Here is a 19,519-nt window from a genome sequence, read left to right as displayed (position 1 = left end):
ACGATGACAGCAGCAACACCAACAACAACTACAGCTAAAGCTGGCAACACAATAAACATATGTAGATAAGACAACAACAACACATTTACAACAAGAGGCAATAACAATAATAGCTTGCTGGTTGCGCGCTGGCAGCGGCTGCTTGGCAAGAGGAAGGTCGTTGTGGCGTTTTGTGGCTGCGCGCTCCTCAATCGATTCGGCTTTATTCACGCCTCTTCATGGCTTCGGTGGCTGTCGTGCGGCGGCGCAACTCACCTACAAATCCCCAAAGACAAGTTTAAGTTTATCCATTCAATGGCGAGGCAAACTGCAAACAGCAAACAGTTAGTTGTTGTTGCTGCCGCTATTGCAGCTGTTGTTGTTGCTAGTGTTGCTTGCGCGAAGTTGTACGTTGTTTAATGCCGTGTTTATTAATGTATGCAACATTTTGTTAATGTTGTTTTTTGTTGTTGTTATTGTTGGTGGTGGTGTATATATGCTTGCAGTATTAGTAATAGTTGTTGTTGTTGCTGTCGGCGTTGCAGTGTCATGATTATTGCGCAATTTTACACTTGGACTTGGCTCTTGGCTTACTCGCTGACGGCTGGCGGCGCAATGCGGTGGCTTGTGTTTGCTTGTTTTGACGCTTGTTGGCACGTTGTTGTTGCTGTAGTTGTCTATGTTGTTGTTGCTGCTATTCATTGCCATCGCAGCGGTTTGTTGATTTCATTTCGAATTCGGGTTTTGCAGTTGCGCGCTTGCCATTGCAGTTTGCTCATTGTTGTTGTTTTTGTTGTGGTGCGCAATGTGCAATTTGTTGAAAATTACAATTGGCTGCGCTTTTTTCGCTAATTTTTTTTCTTGCTCTCTTACGTTTTTAACTAATTTTCGCGATTCTATTTTCCTCTTTTTCGTTGCGGCAATTTGTTGCGCCACTTTTTTCGCCTAACCGCGCACCACTGCCTGTTGTTGTTGTTGGCAATTTTTCACTAGTTACTGCTGCTGCCGCTAATTTGTTGCTCCACTGTTGTCCATCAGCGGCTGGTTTTTTGTGCTTTTGTATTTGATTTCAGCCGCGTCTACATTTTATCGATTAGTCTTGACCCTAATAATGAGCGTGAAGATGTTTACCATTGAATTAGTGGATAGTTGAAGGTTAGTGTGGCGTGTTCGCTTAGTTTTTGCCAATGCGAATGCAATTGCAAACAAAATCTATTTACATTTTTTACTTCGTTCATTTGTCAGCGATTAGCGAATGCGATTGAAATCAATCTTGTGCTTCTTCTTGATTTAGTTTTGTAAATTTGTCTTGCTTTTTGGAAGCAGCGAAGCGTATTTGTTGTGCATGTGAGTGTATGAAAGCTTCTCACAAATAACGGGTGTTTCATAAAAGATGTTTAAACATGTATGTTGAAGTGGACTGAGGGACGAGCGCGATTTTTACAAAGACTAAAATCATTCAACAGAGGAGTTCCATTAAATTTCGGATGTCAAAACGTTCAGAATATTGGAAAAGGCCTTCGGACTACAAATAATTCAAAGAGGGTCGAGCACGGGTTGAGGACGAACCACGACCAGAATAGCCATCAACATCAATTGAATATCAACACGTCAATGAAATGGTGGAATTAAGGTTCGAATATCGGAATGTTCAGTGAAAACCATTTTGAAAGCTCATTGGATTGGTGCCAAAATCACTATTTTTGCGAAAAACAACGTCGCGTTAACGTTTGTGAAACAATGCCTTCCCACTCTCCGGATATCATTATATGTACGTATTATTACTGGCGATGAGTATTGGATACATGCTTACGACCCGGAAATAGATAATCAATCGGCCGAATATCTTGTCAAAGGTGAGCCGAAGCCGAGAGACCACTTCAAAGCTTCTCAAAAGTCAAGTTTATGTTGACAGTTTTCTTCGACTATCGAGGTATGGTGCAATTCGTTAAAAGAGACCGGACTTATGGGCCGTCAACCCTTGGTTTTGGCACTACGTGGTATACTGCATAGATTCTTCGTGAGTTATTCGCCGAATTTTCAAACAATATCGTGGCGTATGACTTCTGGCTATTCACCAAACTCAAACGACCGCACCGGGAAAACCGTTTGGAGTCAATTAAAGACTGTTGCGAGAATTGGAAAAAACGTTGGCACTCTTGTATTGGGGCCAAAGAGGAATACTTTGAAGGGGACAATACAGATTTGGAAGAATAAATTAATAATTATGAACACTATTTTGCACATCTTTCGAGTCGGAAAGTTTCGTGAAACTTTCTATACTAAAGTCGTTGGATTGCCTTCGGTACTGCCATAAATTTAATTTCATTTTTCTCCGATTGCTGATAGCTAACTAGTCGGTTGTTTAATTGTTGCTTTGAAGTTAATCGAGATGCGATAGTTTATTTGGTGAATAATTTTCATAAATTATTAAAATTTCTATACCGCTTTTTGAACACGGTACGAACTTGATATAATGTTTGTAACATTCAGGAGGAAATCTCGTAGACCCCATATTTTTATATAATCAGCGTTACGAGCTGAGTCATTTTAACCAGGTCTGTCTGTCTGCTTGGCACCTCTGTCGCGAGAGGGAAGCATCTGCCTGCAAACTGTAGATACAGTAAAGTATTTAGAACTCGTTCTATCGAGGTATGGATTAGAGAGCAAAGAAGGCATTGGTGGCCTTATACTGCTGCATAGTAGCCGTTGACCAAAGGTAAGGTTTCTCATCGAAAGTGGTCCTCAGTCTCTACGGCACTATAGTCCAGTTCATTATGGTCTAAGCAAAGTGTTTTGTGTAGAAGGCTTTGGAAAATACCACACTAGAAAAAAAAACTCAGGAACGTTCAGCGAGTGGCGTTCATTAGCATGTGCGGTGTACAAAGGTCCGCATCAACTGTGGGACTTAATACGATTTTGCTTATAGAGACCATTGATATGGCCGCTGAAGTCGCTAAAATACTCAGAGAATCTGGTTTTCTAAATGCACACAAATTTGAACATTCGAAAATCCTCACATAGTTTGTCGTATACCGGATTTTTCGGATACTGGAGTCGCCAATCCAAATTCTTGTGGCTTTTTCTTGGCACATATACCTGCGAGGGAATTATGGTTGGGTAGAATTCGTTGCAGAGAGGGATAATGAGTTCTTTTTTACAGATGGGGCAAAGCCTGGGGGAATATTGGTGGAGGGAAATGTTGTCAGAAAGTCTCTATCAACTTCATTTGCAGACTTCCTGACTATTGCAGCGTTTTTCAATCTGAGATTGTTGGCATTAAGATAGCGGTATGTTAACGGCTCCGGAATGCATCTTATTTCGGAGAAGTGACTATCCACTCTGATAACATGACGGCGATACTATCTTTGAGCACATTGATGGGCTGGTAGAAATGTCTAACTTTGTTAACGATGGCATCAAGTCACTTTGTGATTAGACTAGTGTGGATTCCGGACCACTCCTGGAAAAAACTTTTGTGCACTTTTCGAAAATTTGTTATTATTATGAGATTCTCTGAATAATGAAATGTAATAGATTTTGTGACTGTCACTTACAGAATAGCAATATCATCTCAAGTCTCAAAAATTGTCTCTAACTTAAAATCTCAAATTTAGAGACTTGAGACTGTCTCAAGTTACAGAATCGCACGGTAAATTTCAATAAGACATATGAAAGAAAATGGCAGCTGTGATTAAATTGAATAAATATTTTCTACAAAAAAATTTCGAACAAGTAATTTGACCTATAAAATTATATAATATTCATAATTCACTTCTTAATTTGGCATTTTTAATAATTACACTATTTTTCGTTGCCCAAAACTGTGACAATTGCATAGAATTACAGTCTAATGCACAGCAACTACACACAATTACACACACTGATATATATGCATGTAAATACAAACAAACACATGCAAGCGATCGCTCAAGCGTAATTGATCTGCCGAATGACAAGAATTTGTAAACATTGCGAATGGCAAACGGCAAACGGCATCAGAAACCAAACGAGAACAACAAAGAAGAAGGAAAATCGCAAAGAAGCATAAGCCCCAAAATGCATAAGGCCATGCCCGAGAAAATCGGCGCAGAGACCTTGACTCCAAAACATTCAATCACACAAGCACACATACACTCGCACACAAAATTGTCGGCAAACGAAAAACCAGCGGAGAAGTCAACAAAGAATGAACCGACCAAAATGCAGGCAGTCAAGCAAACCAAAACAACAAAAACAGCAAACAAATTGTTGTCGGCAAGCACCAGCTTGCTCATATCGGTGTATGTGTATGCGTGTGTGTCAAGTTTTCAAGCAGCAAGATCAAGCGAGCGGCAAACGAAGTTCCTGACACACAAATAAACACACATACACACTCGCACAAAAAAAAAAAAAAAAAAACACTCGCACACACGGTAAATTTCGAAAAATATCAACTTCTCGCCGCATGCAATAAAACAAGAACAACTTGCCAATTTTCAAGTACACACATAACAACAAAAACGCAAATAAATGGAGAGATAGACAAACAAACTGCTTTGTTATAAAAATAGACGAAAAGCAGGCCCACCAACGGCACAACGCGGCACCAACACACCGTAACCGTTCTAACTATGGCTACGAATAGCAGCAACAACAACAGCAATACCATTTAGTAGAAACATGAAAATTTTGCGAAAAAATGTGGCCAACATTGAGGCGGTGAAGCCAAGCAGCGCGAGTGATGAAGCCAACAAATGTCGAACGACAACAACAGCAATAACAGTATCGGAATAGCAGACTAACAGCATCAATTGTCGGCAAAAGGTGCAATTGCTGTGATTTGGCAGGGTTGCTTTTGGTTTCGGAGAAGGCGAGCTCGTCGAAACTAGCGGGTGTTGAGCAGAACTGTCTTGCCGAAGCTGAAAACATTGTTGGTGTGTCAACCTCAGCCGAATGACATTTTTGTTCATGAGATGTGCAGTCGCCAAGGGAATTTGCAGGTCGGAACACCTTTTGATATATTAAATATTGTTTAGCAAGTGTGGTGACATGCACACCTTCTTAGAAAAGTCTAAATATCTAAGAATCAGAATTATCTGACGATTCTGTGGAGCAAAACTAGTTGTGAAATTAGTTCGCTTTAGTAATCTTTCGTACCTTCTTTAATAAATTAGAAAATATTTAAAAGACCCTAAGGCCTTTACCACCCAAAGGCTTAGAATTGCGTCTACATGTCATCTCTGGAAAATTGGAGTATTCGCTAACGTTTAAATACAAATATCTGTCAATCAAGTTGAGACAAAACGATTGAGGTCATAAACCTAATAAATACCGAAATAACCTCTGAAAGACTTGTGGAACTCACAAGCTTATATTTTTAGAATTTTAAAAGTATATGGAGAGCTCTCTACAACTAAATACAGTGTCAGGTCGTCTCAGAATTTTTTATAATTCTTTATTATAATATATATTTATCATTTAAAAAAAAATTTAAACCAGTGTGGCTCAATAAGGACTCAGATAACCTCACAGAGCCTTTTGGCATTCTTGATCTTAACTTTTGCACTATCAATACTTAAGCAGACAAACTTACGTTATTTTTGACCGTTATAGTTTCCAGTAACCAACAATTTCTAATTAACTCCAACTTAGTTCAGTCGGACCTAACCGAGGCACCAATAATCAACCGATTGTTAGGTTAATTAAAAGCTGCAGATCATTTTATTACCCGGCTGGTTCTAATTACTTCAGGCGGCTGCTTCTCCGCTCACATACCCACGATGGATATGTTGACTGGGAGAAGTTGCTGGAGAAGTGGGAAGGAAAGACGTTTGGAGGGGCATAAGAAGCGCTCCCTCAAACTTTGCTTTAGGCTAACGGACTACTTTAGTATTTTTCTGTCAGAAGTGGCTATAATTAAGCTAGCAAGAGACTGTTCCGGAGAAGCAGCTTCTTCATGGATTTGATCATTTATTTCGACAGTAGAGAGGCGACGCTAGCGTTGCGCTCACTGACTGAAACCTTCGGCGAACCAGGAGAAACTCTCATTGGCCGAATCAACAAATTTTCGATCGGCGATTTATTTGTTGATTTATGAGGGTCTTTATGATAAGCTTACTGATAAAAGCTGTCCAAGTGTACTGGATTAGATTTCAACATATATAGGGATACCAAACTATGGGGTTTGAGTTAGGGTTCGTAAAGGTCTCTGTACACGATTAAGTACGCAAGTGGATCACGGAAAAAGCCCGTTCGAGCTATCCTCTCAGCCTACAAATCGCTGCTTGTCACTTATCTGCCATTGCTGATATTTAGCGTTTGACTTGTTGATGTTTCCCCCACTCTGTGCTCGCTAGTTTTTTCGCTAAATGCATTTCATTGTTTTGAAATGTGCTTGCGCCTCGCTGATATTGCAAAAAACCGTTAATTTTTTGCACTCCAAGTTAGGCGCAACAATGCTGCAACTGCAGTTAAGCTTTGCCTATTTCAATTTAGGCGCTCGCTTTGTTTCGCTGGCACTTTTTCATCACTTGCAACAGTTGGCATTTTCAAAAACTTTTTGTTGTTTCAAATTTTTTTATGATTTCTATTTTTGCCGTTATTCTAACGATTTTGTCAATTGTCAATGGTTTCGTCGCTTGCCGTTTTGATTGTTCCAGGCAATTGCAGTGGCCTCTGCTTGCCACTAGTTGGACGCTCCAAATTTGTGCCGCCCTTACAACCCTGCGCTGCCCGCAAATCGCACGCAACACACCTCTTAATGCTTTTTAGTTAAAATTTTTTCAATTTTAATTTTTTCTGGCTTTGCTTGCGTGGCTTGTTGTTGCTCGTTTGTTGCCTCGAACTTTATATTTGTTTGCGATGTTTATGAGAGCATGGCGAATCGCGTCTGAATGTCAGTTTTTGCTTTCTGCCTTCAGTTTTAGTTTGCGAATTATTACTATTATTTGTTGTTGCTGTTGGTTTTTGTTTACGCTTTTTTGCTAGTTTTAGTCACAATTGCAGTTTGCTACATGCATTTGGTTATTCGATGCCGCTTGGATTTCGCCAACTGCGAGCGCTTAGATAAATGTCGACAATGAAACGAATGCAATTTTGCCGCTTCTCGTTTGTTGTTCTTTTATTTACGACTATGCTGTGCGTTTCTATTGTCATTGTTGTTGTTGTTGCGTATTTTTTGTGTATGTTTTTTTTGCTTTTCGCTCGCAGTTAGCTCTTGAATTTATGACGGCGATGACTATAAAGCAGCAGTGATTCATTTTCATTTTTTCGTAAGTATTTGTTGGAATTAAATTTGTGACGAATTTTTGTACCCTGAATAGGGTATGATAAGTTTGCCACAAAGTTTGTAACACCCAAAAGGAAACGTGGGATACCCTATAAATAATTATTTAGGTAAATGATCAGCGCGACGACCGGTCCGTTTGTCTGCTGGAACCTCTGCATATACACGAACTAGTCTCTCAGTTGTTAAGATATCAAGAGTCCCGAGAAAACCACGCATGCTTTTTGCACACAAAATTGTTTTCAAAGTTCCCATAGTTCATTTAATGTAAAGTTTTCAAGTTAAAGAAAATTTGGACTGAGTTACTCGTTTTAAAAACTTAAAAGTGTTGAAATTAATGCGAAACATCCATGAGCGAAAATCTATAATGAATGCCTTTCGGTATGTGCTTGACAACGATCGAGGTCGTAGATCACTATAAGACAAATTTCGTAAAGGTTGTCCAAAATCAGTTGCTGTTCCAGAAACAATTGACGATGCGTGCAGACTGATGTTGTGAGATCGTCATGCGACCTGCCGTGAGTTAGATACAACTATCTTCACGATTGCATTAACCATGGACTGATAAAAGAATTTGTTCACTTCGGTCCCACACACTTTGACGATCGCTCAATAAAATGTTCGTGTAAAAGTAAACAGCATTTGTATGTGTGTTTCAAGATGCGTCGAATTCAACAAAAGTTGTTCGAAAGGCAAAACGTTGCCTGTTCTTTTGAAAAAACTGTCCATGTTGCAACCAACCGTCTACAACAATGCAGAACAGTAAATTCTGAGTGGTATACAACCAGTTTTGTGCTAGTTGTCTTTCTAGAAATCAGGAAAACCTACCGCCAAAGTCAAATCACTCTTCACCACGACAATGCGAGCTCTCACAAATCGACTGAAATCATTGCATTTCTGAGTAATGAAAACATCGATTGGATGAGTCATCCACCATATAATCCTGACTTGACACGTAAAGACTTCTTTTTGTTCCTGCAAAAATAATTTTTTTTTTCAGCACCTGAAGAGGGGGTTGATGTGTACAGAAAGCAAGTTTTGGAGATACCTTAAGCAGAGTAGCAAAAGTGCTTCGACAATTGGGGAATATTTTGAGTAACAAAAAAAAATCGATTTTCGATGATTAACATTTGTCCTTTTCCTCTCAACTTGATATATAAAAGGCAACTTTGGAATATACAAAAGATGTAATGATTGTATCATTGTTCTTGGAATAATCTCAAGCCGATTTTGCTACCTTCTTGAAGGGTGTAAATAAAGAATTATTTGAAATATCGCTCAGCCAAATGAGCTCTTGTTAATTGATGGTCGAAAGAATTTAGAGATCAGATAGTGACTGCTACTATTTTATTGAGGTTAAAATCTCTGACGCTGATAGGTTTTGTGGTAGTCAAAGGGTGAATGCTGATAAGATCGGTGTAAAATTAACTTTGAAGTGGCTTTTTAAGGTATATACCATAAGACAAAAAAGCACCAGGAAATTGTAATTAAATTCCCCGGTTAATTTATATTTCACTAATCATTGTCGTTAATTAATGCCCCAATTTTGAGCGCCATCTGTCAACTAGTTTGTTTACAGCAGTTGCTTAAGTCGGTACACCTCAGTAGTTCGTTGCCATTTTTACAATGGATAGAAATATCGCAGAAAGAATTGGTCTCAAATTTTATATTTCTAACCAAAATCATTAAGAATGCTGGAAAGGGCTTACTGTGATTCAGTTATGAATATCAATACCACAAGCCTACGAGTGGCAAAAAGCCTTCAAAGACGGTCGAGAGATTTTTGAAGACGTGCCATATTTGGGACGACCTTCGGCCTTTTCAACTGGTGAAAATATTAAAAGATTAAAGTATATGGTGCTTAAAAATCGTCAGCAAGTGTTGGAGAGATGACAAGAGAAATCAACATGTCTCGCGTATCCGTTCGAATAATTTTGTGCGTTAAAGCTAAATTTTTTCAAAAAGAGTACCGTAAACAAGTCTCTTTAGACATGCTTAATAGTGCGAATTCAGATCCTATATTCATGGAGAGCATTATAACTGCCGATGAGACATGGGTTTATGAGTTTCACATGCAAACAAGTCAACAAACATCGGAATGGAGAGAAAAAAACGAAAAAACCATGTCAAAGCTGAACAAAAATCAAGGCAAAATCTTCATTGTTTTTTTCGATATTCGTGATTTGGTGCATCATGAGTTTGTTCCGGAAGAACAAACGGTCAATAAGGAGTTCTATTTGACCGTATTGAGGCGTTTGCGTGAGAACATCCATTGAAAACGGCCGAAATTGTGAAAGAACAAATCATGGAGTGATAATGCACCATCGCATCGAGCCACGATTGCGGTTGAATTTAAAGCCAAAAACGCAGTGAATTTTGATTGATCAACTATCGTATTGACTTGATTTGACTTTGTGTGATTTTTTCTAGTTCCCCAAAACTAAAATAGCCGCTCCGTGGAACCCGTTTTGACTCGATCGAAGAGATAAAACAAAATTCGCTGAAGGAGCTGAAGGTCATCCCAAAAAGTGGTAATGAAAGCAAATTTCATTAGCGTTAAAAAAATTGAAAATTAAAAAATTTTATTCTTTTTTGAGATTTTTGTACAATACTTTGTACCATTTTTTTGTTTTCAAAACTATTGTAGTTTCTACAGAAGCACCAACAATTAAAACTATACAATTAAAGAAGGTTGTTAGGCATAACTTTTGCCTCATGGATTTTCTTTATAATTTTCCAAAAAGTCTATGTGTTCGCCTTTTTTGCTTTATGAATTCGATTGTTCAATATCTAGTGTTCAAAGTTTCGCTGTTATCACTTTTATTTAAGAGGAAGTTTTCACAAAGCCAATCTAAATATATTTAGATTATGGTAAGCAAATTAACCACTTAATTACCTCCTTTAATTGACCTAATTGAGCAATTTGTTATATGTTTCAGTTATAAGATATAAATCACGGCAAACAATATTCATAAATTGCCAATATAATTCCGTCAAATTGATCTTAATACCCCAAAGTGATATGTGATCTCTAAAGAGATCAGAGAGCATTTTCCATCCCAATTAACTGACCTTTTTTGCGCTTTCCTCGTAATTATTTCCTGCTTTACAACAACAAAAACCAACAATTTGCATATAAAGCTAAGCTTTCATATATCTAGAGGTAAGCATACTTTGTAAGCTTTTAAAACATAACGGCAATTAAATAATATGTTAAAAGTGCGAGCTGCGAGCAGTGATTAATTGCAATTCAAAATTATAACAAGGAAATATGAATTTGCGCTTGATTTATTCATATATTTATCCATCAACTGACACTTGTTTATATACTACATGAATATGAAGTATATATGTATGTATGTATATACCACGATGTAAAATGTATTCATTTCGTAGTGGTTTTCGGCAAATCTTACGAATACGACCAATCAACCCGAGCCGAGGCCCACAGCTGCGGATAAGTTATTTTAATAATAATAATAAAAACAAATGTTAAACAACAAAAACATTACAACAACATATATTTATTAGCGGCTAAGCAATTAAACAACTACAACAACAATATAGCAACAACCCATATATTTACATAAATACTTGCATATTTTACAAAAACAAAAAAACGACGAAAAACGAAGTAGTACAACAAAAACAAAAGCAAAAGCACAAAAAGGCGTACAAAAAGCCGAAGCAACAACAACGCAAAACAAAACTGCACAAAATTGCATGTCGACTGCAATGGCAACAGAATAAATGAGCTATAAACGGCAACAACAACAAGAAGCGCACCAACAGCAACAACAACAACAAAACTAACAACGGATAGAAAACCAGATTTCAAGGTAAACGTAATTTGAACTGGTCGTACTTGAAATTAAAATTTCGATTTGGAAAAATCGTTCTGACAGCGCGTGCAAAATAGCCAGACAACAGCGTATAATACCAACAACAACAACAAAACATTAATAACAACAACACGAAAGTCAGCAATTGCAGCCAGCAGCAAACACCATTGCATTAATTGCAAGTGAAAAAACGAACAAAAAACTGAAACAACAACAACACGAACAACGACAAAGTGCAAGGAAATTCGTTAAATCGATAGCATTATTTGTGTTGCGGACCAAAAACAACAACCTCGACACGAGTTGGCACTGGCCCTGGCGTTTGATGCTATTAATTTGTCATAAGAAATGTTGCTTTCGTTTGTTTAAATGCTTTTTGTTGTTTGTTTTGTAAAAGATATTGCGCTCAAATCTATGTGAAGCTTCCTCCATTCATAAGCTCAATAAGACGAAGGCCTTATCAACTTAGAGCGCACGTTGCAGAATTTTAAATACATTTTATGGAAGGACCCGCACACGTTGGTTGTAGCCTTTCTTCGCAGTAAATATCTGTTCGACAAAAAAAATGTCGATACTGTGATCCTACGTGGGTGACACCAGAGCATCTTCTCCTTGATTGACGCGGAAACGCAGCAATAAGACGTCAGATTATCGGAACGGTGCAATCGCTATCGGTGTGCTGTTCCTCTTCTTCTTGTTCTTCTTCTTCTTCTTGTTCTTCTTCTTCTTCCTTCTTGGCGTAGACACCGCTTACAAGGTTATAGGCGAGTTAACAATAGTGCGCCAGTCGTTTCTTTTTTTCACTATGTGGCGCCAATTGGAGATTCAACACGAAGCCAGGTCTTTCTTCACCTGATCTTTCCAACGTAGTGGAGGTCTTCCTCTGGTTACCCCGGCAGGAACTGCGTCAAATATTCCCAAAGCATCCATTCGGCCATTAGCCGCTGTCTCTTAATTTGCTGAAATCCTATGTTAATATCGTCGTATATCCCGTACAGCTCATCGTTCCATTGATTGCGGTATTCGCCGTTGCCAATGCGCAAATAACCATAAATCTTTCGCAGAACCTTTCTCTCGAAAACTCGTAACACCGACTCATCAGATGTTGTCATCGTTCATGCCTCTGCACCATATAGCAGAGTGACTCATAGAATTCAGTCGTTGTTCGTCGAGAGAGGACTTTACTTCTCAATTGCCTACTAGGTTTGAAATAGCACCTCTTAGAGTTATTCTGTTTGTTTGATGACGGGAAACATTTCTTCTTGGCCTCGTTCATTTCTCGCCTTTATGGCTGAGATCGACGTGTGTGTACGCTGCTGAATCTCCTTAATGCGACGTTGGTTGGATGAAATGATGTTATAAGAAGGTACAAAATCTCAAAATCTGACTACAAATCATGCCTCATCAGAAATCTATTCGAGTCTAGAACATTTTCCTTAGCGGAAACATTATATCCCCTGTCGATCTCATATATCTTCCAGTTAAAACTCACCAAATTTGTTCTCAATGGAATCTTAACTTTTTCTCGAAGAATTCGCGACATCTCTTTACTTTGACTCTAGCCATCGAATACTGATTAGATAGGGGTTTCGCAGTACAGCTATAATTTAAAGTTGTCTCAGAGTTAACATGCAAAAGTCTATTTCGTTCGTTATGGTCTTTGTCGCTTCGTTGTACTCTAAATTCACTTGATCCTTGAACTACATGGACTTTAATACCCAAACATATTTTTCTGCTTTTATGTGGATCTTTTTAAATAAGACTTTCAGGTATTCCTTTACTTTGGAGAAAACGTTAATCTTTTACAGCTTCTAAGTGAAGACTTATGAAACATTTTAGTTTCTGAAGTAGAAGGGAACCTTTTCGAAGAAGTACGAGTAGTAAAGACTTTGCTTACGGATTAAAATCTAATTCTATACCCTTTCGGCTGTAACGGCCGGAGTGTTTTTGGTTCTTTTAAGGTTTTTTTTCATGAAACGTTTGGGTGACCGTCTTCAATGATCTATTGGAAAAGATTATATACTCAATTTTATACAAGTAACTTTTTTGCTGTCTTAAAGGATTTTTAAAATTTCTTTATTACAGGTGATCCTAGTAGAGGAGGAAGGAGTAGAAGTAGGTGAGGAGAGTTAGTTGCTCATTCCAACTAATGTGCGCTTGTTTGTTGTTAGTGGCCCATGATTCATATTACTTTCAACAAGACTTTTTGTTTAACCTCCCAAATATTAAATGGCATATTATAGATTGCATTAATTTCTAAGTGAGTTAGAGAAGAAGGATCAAGTATTCTTTATTTTCCATAAAGTAGATTAATTTTTCCGTGACGATGGCACCATTGTCACAACATTTAATTTGTCTAAATGAAGAATGATCGATCGTCTGTTTATAATTTTTTTCTTGAAGTTTATAAAGACGAGTTACGATTGTGAATGCCCTTAGCATACTATATAACGGATGATCCAAGTAGAGGTACTTATTTCAAAGCGTTTTTTGACAGATGTGTGAGTCGTGTCAAGCTGTCTCGTTATTTTTGCTGAGTATTGCTTGGCATTTTATCATGCGAAGACTTACGCCTGAACGACGTTTACAAATCGTTCAACTTAGCGCACTTTACGTCGAGATCTTTAATTGAATGCATAGGAAAAACGGCTTTTGCAAGAACTGAAGCCTCTCGACCTTCTCAGGCAACATCGCTTCGCTCTATGGGTTCTGGTAAAGTTCCTAGAAGAACCGACGTTTTCGAGGCAAATTTTGTTCAGCGATGAGGCCCATTTCTGGCTCAATAGGTATGTAAATAACCAAAATTGCCGCATTTGGGACAAAATGCAACCTGAAAAAGTTCAAGAACTGCCATTTCATCCACAACAAAAAAGGTTTAGTGTGGTTAGTGGACCGGTGAAATCATCATCGGTCTATATTTCTTCAAAAATGATGCCGGTAAGAACCAGGCGGCGCCACTTCCAACCCGTCGCATCAAGCCATGGCTTTATTGAGAGAACACTTCGCTGAGCAGATAATTTCATGTTTTGGGATAAGATAATTTCATGTTTGATTGGACTCCAAGATCGTTTGATATCACATCGTTATACTTTTTCCTGTGTGGGATTTATATAGTCTAAAGTCTATGCGGACAATCGCTTCGATTCAGGTTTTGGAGCGAAACATCACTTGTGTCATTCGCCACTTACCAGTCGAAAGGCCCGAATGAGTCATCGAAAATTGGACTCAGGGATGTACCAACTGAGACCAAGCCGTGGCCAATATTTGAAAAAAAAAAATAATATTGAAATGACTTTAAATTAAATTGAAAGTTTCTATGTTTTTTTTTAAGACGGTAGGGAACCTCGGTATGCATCACCCTTAAGCTCATAAATTAAAGCTCTTATAAAATCAGCAGTTTGTGTTTACTTAACACGCAGGTTTTATGTATTGAATTTCAATAGCCAAAAAAGAGTTGTGAATTCCTTTATGACTTCGCGTATGTCAGTTTGAGCTCATCTGAACTTCGAAGAATTGAATATTTTTTGGAAAAGATAGACATATTTTGGAATACGGTGAGAGAGTTTGTTTCGTCCATAAATTTTTTTGTTTATGGCTCTTTTCCTAAAAAAATCTTAAGAAAATGTTGTCCAACACAACAGACTTCATGTGAATATTTCTAAATAGCAATATAATAACAAGGCTTCGGTAAATGGGCACAAGTCCATAGTGCGATTGATACAATTTCAGATAAACTTGAACTCGTTGCATCTCTTCGCACGTGTCTACAGCCGAGTAATTACGATTGCTACTATAGTTATATAATTGACATGTGCTTATATGTATATATACACACACACACACATGTACATTTATTTAAATATATTATTATACCCTGAACAGGGTATATTAAGTTTGTCACGAAGTTTGTAAGACCCAGAAGGAAGCGTCGGAAACTCTATAAAATATATATAGAAATGATTAGTATGTTGAGCTGAGTCAATTTAGCCATGTCCGTCTGTCTGTATGTCCGTCTGTCCGTCCGTCTGTCCGTCCGTCTGTCTGTCTGTATATATACGAACTAGTCCCTCAGTTTTAAGATATCGTTTTAAAATTTTGCAGACGTCATTTTCTCTTCAAGAAGCTGCTCATTTGTCGGAACTGTCGATATTGGACCACTATAAAATATAGCTGCCATACAAACTGAACGATCGGAATCAAGTTCTTGTATGGAAAACTTTCGCATTTGACGAGGATTACTGCTTAAGGTAATAATATAATCTCCGAAAAAATTGTTGAGATCGGATTATTATAACTGAACACATAGTTACTAAAAGAAATGCTCCTGTGAAGGGTATATTAGATTCGGTGCAGCCGAAGTTAACGTTTTTTCTTGTTTCTAAATAATTTTGCAAGCAAACAGAGCAGCGGCAACAAATGCATCAATATTTGCCTGGAGCTATTTGAATATTTAATTTATATAATTTAGAGAATAATAAGAACACTCGTACACACACACATACGCACATGCGCAGTCGGGCGGGCAGTTAAAGCGCATGAAACGTGCGACAAATAACACTAACCGAAATTGCTCACATGCGCGAAAATATCTCACACACATACATGCGCATACACTTGCAATTAGTTGGATCGAATAATAACAACAACAAAAGAAAAGAAACATGTTAATTTCAAAATTTGCACTTTGGTCTTTGGTAACTCGCTGGCTGCGCACAGCTATGGCGGCAGCTAATCAGCGCGCGAACGCCATGAAACGAACTGCGATTCTTTGATTGGTTCGGTGCCGCAGCCGGAGCCGGAGTCGGGGCTGGTGGTGGCCGATAATGGCGCGGTACCCCAAACTGATTGGAATAGTGCGACTTGAACTTATTGTTATTGTTATTGTTATTATTATGGTGTTGTTGTTGTTTTTGTTGTCATTGTAGTTGTAGACACATTGCTGCTGTGGTTGTTGTTTTTATAATTTTTGTTGTTCTTGTTTTTGTTATTGCAGATATTTTGTTTTTATTGTTATTTTTATTGATGTTGTTGTTGTTGCAAACGTGTTGTTGTTGCTGTGGTTTTTCTTGTTATTATTGTTGTAGATAAGTTGTTGCTATGGTTCTTATTATTATATCTTATGTTTGTTGTTGTTGCAGATATATTGTCGTTTTTATTGTTGTTGTCGTTGCAATAGTTTTATATATGCATATATGTACATACATACATACATACATATGCATATCCAAGCAGCAAGCTCGAATTGATATTTTTCGCTCTAAATGTGACACACACATGCTTGCGTAAGTATTTACACACAAATAGATATGTACATGTCCATACATACATACATACATGGCCGTTCGTGTCGATCGTTGTGTGCTCGATTTTGTGTTCCTCAATTTTATTTGATTCAATTTATTTGCCATTTTTTCGTTCGTTGTTGAATAGCGCACGTTGTCGGCGCTGATGTACGAAATGTTGTTGTTGTATAATATTTATGTACGTATATCTGTATGTATGTGTGTGCGAATTGCAATTGCACATTTGCGGCGCAAAACTAGTATCGGAATACTGCACAAGTCGTGGCCTTGATATTTGCAAATATCGTGTTTTATTTGCAACTGAAATCGAAGGCAAAAAGTTGTTGCTACAAAAACAATAGCAATAATTTTTATTAAAACTATTCCGTTGCAGTTTGCTAATGTGACTGGTGGTTGATTATACATAAATTTTATTTATTTTATATTTTATATTTTGTTTCAATCCTGTCACTTTTAATGTATTTGAAAAATTTGCTGATTGTCAATTGGTAGATTGCAAATAAAAAAAAAATATAAAAAAAATTGGCCCACTTCGGGATTAGCAGGGATAGTTGCCAAATTAATTCAAGTTTTTTTTGAAGAAAAAAAAGAACAAAAAATGGCGCACTTCCCAAAAAATATATTTAAAAAAAATTGTCATGTTTTCAAAAATGAAATAAATAAAAAAAAATATAAAAACAAATCGGCCCACTCCGGGATTAGCAGGGATAGTTGTCCAATTAATTGAAGTTTTTTTTTTAGGAAAAAAAAAATGGCGAACTTCCAAAAACAAAAAAAATGTCGATTTTACTTTAAAAAACCGATTATTTTATATAATTGATGGTGTTCAAATTTTTTCGTGTATTTTTTCGAAAAAATCATTCAAAAACAAAAATTTAAAAAAAAGGTTCCCAAAAGTCAATTTCTACAAAAGTTATGACTATTTGAAAATAAAAAAGCCATTTTTTTGAAAAATTCATAATTTTTTTCAAGTTGGACAAACAATTTTGAAAATATTCTCAAAAATGTTTTTCAAAGGGTAGAAAAGGATGGAAAAGTTTCAGCAAAATCTAAAGGGGTCGGGTTCAAAAGTGGTCGATTTGGTATGGAATACCCCATATATATAAAAAAAAAAATGTTTTGTTTTTAATGTTAATGCTTAGGTATATACATACATACACACAAATGAATGTACGTAAAAACACAATAAACAAAAGATATAAATATATCTCAGTCGACTCTGTTCACCCCGCTGATCATTTACATACACAGTTTATAGGGTGTTACAAACTTGAGGTATCCAGCTCAGAGTATAATTTAATTAGTTTTGAAAATCAATAAACCAAAAAAGTCCTCAAAAACATTTGACTACTCTCCACATTGAATTTTACTCTCCAAATAGGTCTAATATGGACACATTCAGAAAAACAGATAATAGTTTTTGAGAAATCTTGCCAAGTTTACAAGATTTGGTCTCCGATAAAACTAGGCTTTTCAGCATATGCCACATCAGGCGTGCAATTTCGGTTTCGTCCAATTTGTTTCGGTAGTTTTGATGTGAAAGCTTCCGCCGACTTGAAAGGCCAATTGTTGAATATATCGAAAAGAATAATGGAAATTGTCGAGTCCAACCATCATATAAGCACTGTCTCAGGAACTAAACTTTGCCAAAAAAGCCACCTGTATGCAACTCAATATATGGGGTAGGTTGGTAGGTAGGAGTGCAGCCATGTTTTCTATCGGGCTCAATTAGCACTTTATGTGCCTTTTTGCTACATTATTCGTAGAACCTTCTGTGTCTGCTATTATGATTCACCTTCTCTCTCAAACCATTTTCAGGTTTCGATGAAGCTACTTATGTCTGATATGCTTTTAGTAGAAATCCACTCAAGGTTTGGTGCTTGATGGATTCCAAGTGTTTTGTGTCGGATCTGTGCTAGGGCTGGGCATTCACAGAGAAAGTGGAAAGTGGAAGTGTTTCCCTGTTCCCTGCTATTCCGCAGCCTCGGCAGATGTTGTTGTGGTCGCATGTTACCCAAATGGCCAGTGCCCTGTTGTGGAGCTGTTACTCTGTAGATACTTTTCCTTGACATATTTAATAAGTCGTTGGTTCTTTTCCTGTCATATGTTGGCCATATTTGTTTAGTTATGATGCATTTTGTAATGTTGTTTCGCCTGTTATTTGCAATTTGTTGAAATTGTCTATTGATCTCAATTGTGATAGATCCTAGCGGGCTTGGTGTTAGCTCCACCTCGGATTCGTTAAGGAAAGCCCCTGCCTTTGCCAACTCGTCTGCTTTTTCATCACCGAAAATGTTCCTGTGACTGGGAACCCAGATCAAGTCTAGTTGGAGCTTGTCTTTTATCGAGCTTAGTGCTTTCTTGCAGCTGTGGACTAAACTCGAATTTGTCATGGGTGAAGACAAGGTCAGGAGCGCCACCTGGCTGTCCGTAAATATAGTTACCACGCAGGCTTTTTCTATGCCCAGTACTTCTGCTTGGAAGATGCTAGCAGAGTTCGGCAGACGTATAGAGAGAGATATGCCTAGATCAGCGGAGAATACCCCCGTGCCTACTCCGTAGTCCGTTTTGGACCTTTCGGTATAGACTAAGATGGTATCCTCCTCTCCTATTGACCCTCTTCTCCATTCCCGTCTATATGGAGTAGTACCCATATAAGTTAACGCTCGCTAACCTCTAACTGTTGCAAATTTCTACCAGTGAATCGGTCTAAATGTGACATTTCAATCAGTGAACCGCAAAAGAACGTTACATTTGAAGCGGTTGTTACTGACGATGAAAAGTGAGTCATTTAAGACAGTGAAAAGCAAAACTGGTAGAGGTTGAACCCCGATAAGCTGGCGCAAAGGTCACCAAGCCATGATTTACGATCAGTAAAGGTTTGTACTCTGTTTGGTGTGAAATCATCTTCTAAAAACGGTTCCCAAACTAATAATTCTGACCCGTACTGGCAACTATTGAACTGTCTGAGGGAAGCTATTGTGTTTTATCAGAACAAGCCAGGCCACTCAATTCGATAGTAACTCGCTAGAAGCATCGGGAGTTTGTTTGAGAGCATCTTAAACATCCACTTTATGGTTATTTCCTGACACGGAGTGATTACTACCTGTCCCCGACTGTGCCGAGAG

The sequence above is a fragment of the Bactrocera neohumeralis genome, chromosome 2 (genome assembly GCF_024586455.1).
Source record: "Bactrocera neohumeralis isolate Rockhampton chromosome 2, APGP_CSIRO_Bneo_wtdbg2-racon-allhic-juicebox.fasta_v2, whole genome shotgun sequence".
Lineage (NCBI taxonomy): Eukaryota > Metazoa > Arthropoda > Insecta > Diptera > Tephritidae > Bactrocera > Bactrocera neohumeralis.
Note: the sequence above shows the minus strand (reverse complement) of the source record.